Below are 12793 nucleotides of genomic sequence, written 5' to 3'. Positions count from 1 at the left end.
TTCACCACATAACGTTGGAACAGACAGCTACTAACAGTAGTCTTGTACCTCAAACATCCATGGACATACACCTGGAATTATACTGATGAGATAATGCAAGTAAAGGATATAGGTGTTATTTAAATCAACGTTTCATAGAATTCATTCTCATTAACAAGTCTTCAAGTCAAGCTCAGCTCCTGATGGCTTCACAGAAATATCCATCTAATTTCCTTGGCAGCAGTTCCCATTGTTTATGAGAGTCTTTTTTTAAATAAAAGATTTAGCCTAGCCTTCAGCTGTGGAAGTCTTTCATTGAACTCGACCCTTTTTAGCTTCTTAGCCTAAAGTTGGCCAGATGCTACTTCCTGTTAGCCTCACTAAAAAGGTGTATTACTTAGGAGCCACTTGGCAGAATTTTCCATAATCCAGGAGTTGAATTTGGATTACACTGATGTAACAATAGAATAAATAAGTAAATAATCAATCAATCAATCCTGACATTAGCTGTCCAAGTGTATGTTAATCCATATTTTAGTGCATGCCATTTTTACGCAATGAAAGGGGAAGTGCAGACTTGGACTTGACATATCAGTTCTAAATCTACATAGCAATAGAAACATTTTAGTGAATTTTCTCAGCTCTCAGGCTTTTGGCTCCCAGTGTGGGCCTGATGTTCTAGCATACAGGCTAATTTCACAGGTCCCTTGATCTAACTGAAATCCTCAAAGCAAGAGATCCACTGAGACTTCTTTCAAAAGCAACATGTGCCTTTCCTGTGTTATTTGCTGGAGCATCTGAAAGGAGGAGGGGTGGGGGGCTCTAGCAAACATGGAGACCCAAACAGATAGTTTTTATGTATCTGTGGTTTTATTCTTTGGTTGTGCAATGGTTGTACCCAGAGTTGCATTTTGTGACAGGGGTGGCTATATAAATGTGAATAATAAATAACTAAATAGATTACCCATGAAGGAAGGTGGTCCTTGATTGAAAAAGGAAGATACTCCATCCCTGTTTTATTGTTTCAATGATATTGCAATCACATGTAACACCCTAGTGTATTTTTAATACACACAAATATGAAAGACAAAAATCTGCCAGGGCCAAAACTCAAGATCCTGTACCCTCATCATCCACTATAGATCTGGATATATTTTTCCTACTTTTTCTCCCTATTTTATGGCAATTTAACAAATGATTCAATCAAAGCTCTTGCACATCTCTGGACTAAGCCTACCATAGAGTGCCTTCTACTAACTTGAAAACCAAGATGTTTCCTGTTGTTTCTTTTTAAGGCAATGATCCCAATATCTGCCCTTTTTTGGAACACATCCTTCTCAACAGTCACTGTTTCTAAAACATCAGTTCTAGTCCCAAAACTGTTAGTGGCATATCAGTACCAAAGAGCACCATTTTGCTCCCATCACCTTCTGTGCAGCAGGTCTCTTTTACTTTCCTTACTAATATATATCTGAGTGATGAGAGTTGTAAGATATGAGCACCATTTTGTTAGATAATGCATTAATTCAAATTAATTTCTGTTACACAAGACTTCCTAGGAGGCTATTATACAGTATATCCAATCACCAGTCCAAATATCATCAGACCTACTTTTTGGATTCCTCTTAGCATACACATAAAATGTGTATTCTGAGAAAAGAACCACCTTTGTATTTCTGTGGGAATAATGCTTGCCCTTTATTCTGGAAAGTGAACATCAAAGTCCAATGTAACACTCTTCCAGAGCTGATGGCATCTTTCCATTTAGGCAGTCATGTTTTTTGGCAGCAGAGGGCAATGGAGAGCTATGGAATGTTCTGCTATCTATATAGTCACAAGAACGAGCAATCAGAAATGTAACAATTTTTCTTAAAACATTTCTGTGCTTAGAATTTTGTAGTTCTAAATATAGAATTACTAGGGTTTCAACTGTGTCACTGATAAACACATCCAGAAATTATAAAACATTGACATCTTAAGAAATGGGTCCCAGGATCTACCATCTTAGAAGCCTGACTAAAAGAGTAAACCAAATGTGCCTTGTTGAGGCACTAGGGATGCAACGGGGATTGTCCAGAGTTCAGTGGTAGATTACCTGCTTTGCGTGCAAAAGTCTCAGCTTCGGTTCCCACTATCTCTAACTAGAATTCAGTTTGAAATCCCAGAGAACTTTGGGTCTCAAAGAGCAAGGGTCTGACTCAGAAGAAGACCATCGCTAAGGACCAGTACTGTGGGAAGAAAAATGTGTATTTATTTATTTATTTATTTATCAATCAAATTTCTATCACCGCCCATCTCCCCCAAAAAGCAGGACTCTGAAAATGTGAGCATGAGGCACAGACCTCCTAACTTCACAAGATGCTAGAAAGCCATGAAGTTTTGTAACCAATAGTCCTAAGGTTGCAAGTCCAGTTGCTGCCATTGATGTTCACTTAATTTTTAGTTGCATTTTCCTCATCAAACAGGTTGAGTTATTGTTCTATTATTCTTGTGTTTCTGGTAAATTGTAAAAAAGAAAAGAAACAAAAGCTTTAGTGACCATCAATCCCTAGTTTAGAGGAACGAGAGAAGCAGAGTTTAGCATTTCCTTTCCCCCCGTCCTCTCCTTAGACCAGGAATCATATTCCTTGTACAGTCAAACTAACACCATCCACCTATGCCCAAGGAGGAGCTATCATGAGACTCAGGAGAACCCCAAGGTAGAAATGTTAAAATAAAAATGAAGGAGTCTATATTTTATTACATTTGTTTTTTCAGGGACCTTAAGTTTCTTCCAGAACATTTGTTTCTTCCAGGACACAGCATTACATTTTTCAACTTTTCTTCCCACATGTAATGGTATGTGGGAATTATCCTGGGAGACAGGAGGTAGAGCTGCAGACTAGGCAACCGTCATGAAAAATATATCTCAGCCCACAGAAGCAGAGAGGGTGTAGGAAGCATCTCAGAAAGGACCCTCCATAGTTTGCCAGAGAGTGAAAGGAAAGGAGGGGAGAGAGACTTTCAGACTTGCAAGATTCTGTAATGTAACCTTACAATAAAGATAGAGCTCGTACTCCTAGTTGTGCTTCTTGTCTGGACTACCACAAAGGACTAACACCACATCAGCAAACCTGTGAGGTGAGAAGTGCCAAGAAATAGTAACTGGGCCAAACTGAGCTTCCATGGCTGAGGGTAGATGTGAAACACAGCCTTCCCAGCCCTAACACACTACCTCAGTCACTGCAGCACACTAGAATTCTAGGTGAACGAAGTTCCCAGTGGAGGCTGAACATGGAATGGAATATCCTGGAAAACATCCTAACTATACAACATTTTGTCACAGGTCCAAGTTGTATATATTGATGACAAACTCATTAAAGTATGGCTCTTTCTGGGGCCAAATGATGTAAGGGAAATGTTTGAGGTAATCCTGGTTGGAATCTTCCAATATTCATAAAATTCCATAGTTAGCAAAGTGTATATGTATCAGTGGAACCAACTCTGTTAAAAAATCTAGAGACAGACGATTCAAGTCTAAAAGGACAAGTAAGTGGATTAAAGAAGTTATATGTTTGGATAAAAAGCCTGCTTCTCTGAGCTTCCTATTCCTACACTGAGGTGGGGAAGGAAATAAAATAAATACAGTTCTTTAGGAAAGCAGACAAAGAGAAGTGCCCCAAGAATAGCAGTTTTCCTATCAGGAGAAAACAGTAAAGACAACAAATGGAAAAAAGAGAATGTCTTGCTTGCTATCCCTACTCTCAATGCCTCTGTTGGTTAATGAGATAAAAGGGGGAAAGAGATGGTACAGCTTCATCTTCAACAAAGGTTACCCCAAGCTAAAGAGAAAGGCACCAGCAACAGTCTTGATGAAAATGTACTCTTTTCAGAAGTACAAACATCATTTAGAAAAGTTGTTTTGGAGGACCTGAGAATCTCAGTGGCAAGGAGGAAGGGAAGTCAAGCTAAATGAAGTCACTGTTGGCAGGCCTCAATCCCAAGCAGGAGAATCCATGTTGTAACAGTTTGCTGTAGATCTTTTGTGGAATAAAGCTGTTGTTGCATAGCTTAGATGATTAGGCAGTTATAAATTGTGAGTATCCAGAAGAGGGCTTGCAGTGCCTTGTGTACCAGAGACTCAAGAAATTCCCTCCTCCCTGTTGTGACAATTTTGCAAGGCCCCTCATAATGCCAACATTTTGTAAGATTGCATGCAAGAATACTGGAGTCATGTGGTCTTGCACAAGCCAGTTCATGGATTTGGTGGGGAGAAATGCAAGCCATTGTGTAAAACTGTGCAATGATGCCTGAGGCCAGAAAAAGTTGCTGACCTATGTTTCAGAGACCTATCTGCCTACCTGGCACATGGGGAACATTGCTCATCCCACTCTGATCTACAGGTTTTCAAGATTCCATTTTTAAAATGTAACAAATAAATAAATAATTTTAGAATGCAAAGTCTTTGAAAGAGCCATGCTTGATCACATATCCTGCTAGATACCTACTGGGGTGTAATAGCAATCTATCAGTTTAAGCCCATGAAGTCTTAGGTTGAAAACGAAGACCAGTTTTCTCACCTACAGCAATCCTTCCCTAAAATATCTTAAGTCCATTTTAATTTTTAAAAGCACAACTTTCCTGCTCCTAGGTCCAAGTTGGATCAACTATTTTTAGCATATTTTCAGGAGGAGACAGCTGTCTCCAGTCAATATTTACAGAAGATATTTACAGATATTTACAGTAGTCCTTGATTCTTTTGAAACCTGGGAATGGTTTCTGGGAACTGGTTTCAAAACTGTAATTTACTCTTTAGTACTGTTAAATGCACAAACATATATAATCCAACCAGTCTTGTGCCTAGCTTATACAGTATATACAGGTAGTCCTGTATATACAATGGCAGTTGGGACTAGACATCATGTGACCGCATCACTTAGCAACAACCATCTTGGCAATCCTGGCTGCCATTGTAACCCCAAGATGCGTGGGTCATTAAGTGAGAAGCGGCAGGAGTGCTGCAAGGAGCATGGGGGTGCTGCGAGGGGTGCGGCTGAAGGAGGCCACACATGCATTGGGAGAAGACGGGGGTGGGCTTGGGGGACCCAGCACAGGCTGCGAGCGCAGGAAGGCCAGGGGATGGATGGTGTGGTGGGCGCAAGCCCATGACGGCAGGGGGGACTTACCAGAGTGACTTATGATCTTCCCTGCCGGCTTCCCCATTGACTTTGCTTGTGGGAAGCCAGCAGGGAAGGTCACAAATGGTGATCATGTGACCGTGGGATGCTGCAACCTTCCTAAGTGCAAGCCGGTTTGACAAGTGCCCGAATTGTGACCGCGTGGCTGCAGGGGTGCTGCAACTGCCAGAAGTTCGAGGACTGGTCTTAAGTACCACTCCTTCAGCACCATTGCAACTTCAAGTGGTCGCTGAACCAGGGGTCAGTAAGCGAGGACTACCTGTAAATAAAAGCAGATGCATCACTATGCAGAAGTGCATTCACTAACATTTTTCCAGAATGCAACTTCTTGCAATTATTAAGACAAGCCATTTTAGAAGGCTTGGATAACCAGAGATTGCAAGATTAATATATGTTGACCTGGGTTACTAACTGGGTATTACTTCACCATAAGAAGCAAGTGCCAGAGTATAAACTGGTTTTCTCTACTTTGGCTATCCAGAGGGTTTAGATTTCAACTCCCAACATTCCCAGTTGGAGGATTCCAACTTCTCTGGAAGACACTAGATTGAGGAACCCTGATATAAATGGTTTTATTTGTAGAGTCTTGGATCAGTGTTAGTTACTGCAGAAATACACAATTCTCTATTCCAGCTCTTCTCCTTATCTCAAAATCTCACTTCCTCCTTACTTGGCAGTCAAACAGTGATGTGTGTCAGAAAGTAACAGACTCCAGGAACAGAATCAGCCCTTCTCTATAGCTTAACTTCGAATAGACAGGGCTATATCTCTTTCCTTTCAAAGAAAAAACTTCTTCCTTTTCTTGCAATCTTTTGAGTTGAATTACATTTGAAGTCAAGCCTCCAATGTTTCTGGAAGTCAGTCTGCTGATTTTACAGACCACGACTGAATCAGAAGATTTTCAGCTTTGTAGTTCAAGGTCTCTTTCATTAGATGACCTCTCACAAATCACAGTATCTGGATCCTATCCCATCAGCAGGATAATAACCTATCTTTCAGGGTTACTGTGTAACTGCAAGATGATATACAGACGAAAATTTGACTCCTCTGAAGTTATATATAAATGCCTATATGATGCTGATGCTTCTATATAGGCACCATTTCAATACATATGCCATATATAATGATGTCAACAGTACTCCAGCTGTAGTAGCTAGCAAAGGAGTTGCTATTTCTTAAGACAATGATAAAAATTGTAGCTCTCTCCCTTTCTCTTTTTCCAACCTCTCTCTCTGTTCTTTCCAATTTGCTCATTTATTTTTATATATGTATGTACATATGTATGTAAAAGCTCTTTCATGCTTAGAGAAGGGGTGAGGAGGTTGTGGCTTGTAAAATGTTGCTGAACTCTACTGCCAGCAAGCCAAGGCTGAGAGGTGCTGGGACCACAATTCAGTAACACTTGGCAGGCTATAGCCATAGGTTCCCATCCAGTGAGCAGAAATACACTCGGAATGCAGTATTCATATTACAGTATACTAAACTCCAGATTAAGATCCTATATGTGTTGCCTACGCATACAAACAGAATGCCTGTATCAAAAAGCAAACTTTTTATTTGCATGTTTCATTAAGTCACCCTAGAAGCTTATCACTCCCTACGATGGAAATAAATTCATTTTATGCTTTAGGAACATAGGAAGCTGTCATATATGGATTCAGCTTGTTACACTGAGCAGATCTTCAAAGGCGCATGTTGCTTTGATAAAGTCTGGAGTGAAACAGTCCCTTGAAGCAGCTTCATGCTTTGCATTGCACTTCTCTCTTTGTCTCCTGGAAGAGGCTTCTGAGCATGTATTGTGAATAGTTAAAATATGCAGGCGGAGTTTGCAAGAGACAAGGCTCCTTTGTCAAGGCAGGCCCCTTCATCTCTTCACCTCCATGAAGAGAAGACTCAAACCACTTCTGTAGCCAACACTCTTTGTTTATATTTGTCCAAGCCACCTCATACACGCCCAGCAATCACTTTGAATCTTGCACATTGTGAAACAGCTGTTACCAGTGACATTCATTCCTGCCACGGTCACCCTGGTTATTCTTCCATGACATCCTGACATCCAGAATGGCTGCTAACATCAAAATAGCATTGCCCTACATTATAAGAGAGAGCCAGTTTGGTCTAGCGGTTAAGGCAACGGACTGGAAACCAGGAGCCTGTGAGCTCTAGTCCCACCTTTGGCATGATCATTCAAGCATTCACACAATCACAGTCAGGAGGCTGGGATTCCTTTAACTGTTTTAATGAACAGTAATGAACAGTACAGAAGGCAAGCTGCGAATAAAGATTTCCAGCTCAAACATATCTTAAAACTACATTCCCTTAGTCCCCTTTCCCATGAAACCATGTCACTCCCCCTCCCATCCAGATGGTATTCCTGGCATATCTCAACCCCGCATCCTTAATGTCCTCCATAGCCATAATAAACCACTTCACACTCCAACTTCACACCCCCTCCCATCTGGCAACATGGGAGAAGGAAATGATGGGAGATGCTCCAATAAGGGTTTCTGTGAAACCTTTGATTGGGGAATCTGACAAGCCAGCTGGGTGACCTTGGGCCAGTCCCTCTCTCTCAGCCCAACCCAACTCACCTCACAAGGTTGTTGTTGTGGGGAAAAGAGGAGGAGGAAGGAGTATTAGGTATGTTCACCACCTTTAGTTATTTATAAAAATAACAGCGGGATAGAAAATAAGTAAGTAAGTAAGTGATGTGCAGGTCTCCCCAGCATGAACACAGCCTATTTCAGCTTCCAGCTATCCCTACCGTTCTGAAGAGATTGGCCAATTTCCTTCTTTGTTGTTTGTGCAGCTAGTTCAAACAGCCTATTGGGAAATCTTCAAGGGTACAGAGTTTGGTCTCTGACTCACTGTTCTGTACTAATGACTGACAGAAAGCTTCACTACTGCAGCTGATTGTGTTTATATGTGGTCCACTGATGAGTGGCATTTCTTGTTTTCACATGGGAAGAACTTAAAATTTAGCAAAAATGTAAAAATTATCAGTAAAAAAAGCCACCATGCTAGGCAGTATTGTGGCATGGCATTTACCATAAGGTATAGTTAGTCTTGTAGTTTTTAACCTAAAGCTATATTTCTCCAGTGAAAATACACTAATCCTTACTGGTGGGTGACAAATCAGCTAGTGTGAAATTCTGATACAAATTTGTTACATGAATCTCAGAGGTCTTGAAAAACATACAGGGTTCTGCAGGGCACACACAATCAGGAAAAAAAAGCTAATTATGGAGTCTGGCTATTCTCTATATGTAGTTTTCATTTGACAATACTGAGTGCAGTGTAGTTTATTGGCTGAGGTTATTATATGAATGTCATAATCACAGGAGGAATCGTCATTATTCAATTATTTCCATGTTAGTTATGTGGATGACCCAAGACTTTGAGGACTTTCTTCTGAAACATACATAGTACTGATTTGCACTAAAGAAATTCAGCATACTAAAATACCTGCATTTAAGAATTTTCTCTAAAAAGATGGACATCACAAGATTTAATGGTGATAACAACTAACTTTTTAATCTTCCCTTCTGCTATTCTTATTTATTTTCTATCCTGCCTTTATTATTTTTATAAATAACTTTAGGCAGCTAACGTACCTAATACTCCTTCCTCCTCCTCCTTTCCCCACAACCACCCTGTGAGGTGAGTTGGGCTGAGAGAGAGCGACTGGCCTGAGGTCACCCAGCCAACTTTCATGCCTAAGGCGGGACTAGAACTCCCAGTCTCCTGGTTTCTAGTGCAGCACCTTAACCACTAGGCCAAACTGGCTCTCTTATGGTCATATCATGGAACATTTTATATGATGGTAAATTTGCAGGAAAACAAATTTGTCATCTGGAGTTACCAGTTTTTGAAAGTGATGAACTGCATTTGGGCATCTGCTGGAACTTCCCTACAGCTTTGTATCCTGTTCCCAAATGGGAGAAGAAACCGAAGGAAAAGCTATGACCATGAAGAGGCACTAGAATTGTCTGAACTTTGTCACCTTCTGTAGAGAACTGAAGGCAATGCTACACAATCAAACCAGAGGAGGTCTTCCAAGAGATAAATGGAGACCCTGTTGTTGTTTATTCGTTTAGTCACTTCCGACTCTTTGTGACTTCATGGACAAGCCCACGCCAGAGCTTCCTGTCGGTTGTCAACACCCCCAGCTCCCCCAGGGACGAGTCTGTCACCTCTAGAATATCATCCATCCACCTTGCCCTTGGTCGGCCCCTCTTCCTTTTGCCCTCCACTCCCTAGCATCAGCATCTTCTCCAGGGTGTCCTGTCTTCTCATTAAGTGGCCAAAGTATTTCAGTTTTGCCTTTAATATCATTCCCTCAAGTGAGCAGTCTGGCTTTATTTCCTGGAGGATGGACCGGTTTGATCTTCTTGCAGTCCAAGGCACTATCAGAATTTTCCTCCAACACCACAGTTCAAAAGCATCTATCTTCCTTCTCTCAGACTTCCTTATGGTCCAGCTCTCGCAGCCATATGTTACTATGGGGAACATCATTGCTTTAACTATGCCGACCTTTGTTGTCAGTGTGATGTCTCTGCTCTTAACTATTTTATCGAGATTTGTCATTGCTCTTCTCCCAAGGATTAAGCGTCTTCTGATTTCCTGACTGCAGTCAGCATCTGCAGTAATCTTCGCACCTAGAAATACAAAGTCTTTCACTGCCTCTGTTTTCTCCCTCTATTTGCCAGTTACCAATCAAGCTGGTTGCCATAATCTTGGTTTTGTTGAGGTTTAGCTGCAAGCCAGCTTTTGCACTTTATTTCACCTTCATCATAAGGCTCCTCAGTTCCTCTTCACTTTCAGCCATCAAAGTGGTATCATCAGCATATCCGAGATTGTTAATGTTTCTTCCAGCAATTTTAACTCCAGCCTTGGATTCCTCAAGCCCAGCATGTTGCATGATGTGTTCTGCGTACAAGTTGAATAGGTAGGGTGAGAGTATACAGCCCTGCTGTACTTCTTTCCCAATCTTAAACCAGTCCGTTGTTCCGTGGTCTGTTCTTACTGTTGCTACTTGGTCGTTATACAGATTCTTCAGGAGGCATACAAGATGACTTGGTATCCCCATACCGCTAAGAACTTGCCACAATTTGTTATGGTCCACACAGTCAAAGGCTTTAGAATAGTCAATAAAACAGAAATAAATATTTTTCTGAAACTCCCTGGCTTTTTCCATTATCCAGCGGATATTGGCAATTTGGTCCCTAGTTCCTCTGCCTTTTCTAAACCCAGCTTGTACATCTGGCAATTCTCGCTCCATGAATTGCTGAAGTCTACCTTGCAGGATCTTGAGCATTACCTTACTGGCATGTGAAATGTGCCACTGTTCGATAGTTTGAACATTCTTTAGTGTTTCCCTTTTTTGGTATGGGGATATAAGTTGATTTTTTCCAGTCTGATGGCCATTCTTGTGTTTTCCAAATTTGCTGGCATATAGCACGCATTACCTTGACAGCATCATGTTGCAAGATTTTGAACAGTTCAGCTGAGATGCCGTCGTCTCCTGCTGCCTTGTTATTAGCAATGCTTCTTAAGGCCCATTCAACCTCACTCTTCAGGATGTCTGGCTCTAGCTCACTGACCACACCATCAAAGCTATCCCCGAGATTGTTATCCTTCCTATTCAGGTCTTCTGTATATTCTTGCCACCTTTTCTTGATCTCTTCTTCTGTTAGGTCCTTGCCATCTTTGTTTTTGATCATACCCATTTTGGCCTGGAATTTACCTCCAATGTTTCTAATTTTCTGGAAGAGGTCTCTTGTCCTTCCTATTCTATTGTCTTCTTCCACTTCCGTGCATTGCTTGTTTAAAAATAATTCCTTATCTCTTCTGGCTAACCTCTGGAATTTTGCATTTAATTGGGCATATTTCCCCCTATCACTGTTGCCTTTTGCTTTCCTTCTTTCTTGGGCTACTTCTAGTGTCTCAGCAGACAGCCATTTTGCCTTCTTGGTTTTCTCTTTCTTTGGGATGTATTTTGTTGCCGCCTCCTGAACAATGTTGCAAACTTCTGTCCATAGTTCTTCCGGGACCCTATCTACTAAGTCCAGTTCCTTAAATCTATTCTTCACCTCCACTGCATATTCCTTAGGAATATTAGTGAGTTCATATCTAGCTGATCTGTGGGTCTTCCCTAATCTCTTTAGTCTGATCCTAAATTGTGCAAGAAGAAGTTCGTGATCTGAACTACAGTCAGCTCCAGGTCTTGTTTTTACCGACTGTATAGATGTCCACCACCTTTGGCTGCAAAGGATGTAGTCAATCTGATTTCGGTGTTGTCCATCTGGTGAAGTCCATGTATAAAGCCATCTCTTAGGTTGTTGGAAGAGACTGTTTGTTATGCAGAGTGAGTTGTCTTGGCAAAATTCTATCAGCCTATGTCCTGCTTCATTTTGTTCTCCCAGGCCATGCTTACCTGTAATTCCAGGTGTCATTTGACTGCCCACCTTAGCATTCCAGTCTCCCGTGATGAAAATAACCTCTCTTTTAGGCGTGTTGTCCAGTAGGTGCTGCAGATCCTCATAGAACTGCTCTACTTCAGCTTCTTCAGCATCTGTGGTTGGGGCGTATATTTGGATCACTGTGATGTTAGATGGCTTGCCCTGAATTCGAATTGAGATCATTCTGTCATTTTTTGGATTGTATCCAAGCACTGCTTTAGCCACTTTACTATTAATTATGAAGGCTACTCCATTTCTTCTGTGGTCCTCTTGTCCACAGTAGTAGATCTGGTGGTCATTTGATGTGAAGTGGCCCATTCCAGTCCATTTCAGTTCACTGACGCCCAAAATGTCTATCTTTAATCTTGACATCTCACCAATAACCACATCCAATTTGCCCTGGCTCATAGATCTTACGTTCCAGGTTCCAAAGGTGTATTGATCCTTAGAACATCGGATTTGCCGTTCACCACCAGCACCGTCGGCCGCTAGCCGTCCTTTCGGCTTTGAGCTAGCTGTGTCATCACGTCTGGGGCTAGTTGAACTCATCCTGTTCCTCCTCAGTAGCATTTTGACCATCTTCCGACCTGGGGGTCTCATCTTCCAATGGTATACTGACATATCTCTGGTTCTACTGATCCATTTAGTTTTCACGGCAAGAATACTGGGGTGGGTTGCCATTACCTTCCCCAGGGATCATTTTTAGTCTGACCTCTGTCATGACCTTCCTGTCTTGGGTGGCCCCTCACGGTTTAGCTCATGGCATCATTGAGGTGCTCAAGCTCCAGCACCACGACAAGGTAACGATCCTTTGCTGAAGAAGGGAGACCCAAAACCTGTTAAAAAGGGAACAGGTATACTGTCTCATCATTGGTCTTCAAAGGGTTGGGAAAACCTTTGTGCTTTATCAACTTTGTAGAACTGTAACTGTCAGGAAATGGAAATTGCCCAGAACATCTTCAACACCTTCCTTTTTACCATTACCAGATGTGGGTTGTTCTGTATCTCTTTGCAGAGCTGTAGTGGTTATCCACAGTTCTGGTACAGCTTTTACTCCGGAGGTAAGCAATCTGCAGCCTTGGTCCGATTTCAAAAGCATTATGCAAACGATCAGCTTAGCCCTCTGGCAGGTGCAACTTCTCTTGCCTATCAACTGACTGAGTAGAAATTAAAATA

The sequence above is a fragment of the Candoia aspera genome, chromosome 6, assembly GCF_035149785.1.
Source record: "Candoia aspera isolate rCanAsp1 chromosome 6, rCanAsp1.hap2, whole genome shotgun sequence".
NCBI classification, from domain to species: Eukaryota; Metazoa; Chordata; class Lepidosauria; order Squamata; family Boidae; genus Candoia; species Candoia aspera.
Note: the sequence above shows the minus strand (reverse complement) of the source record.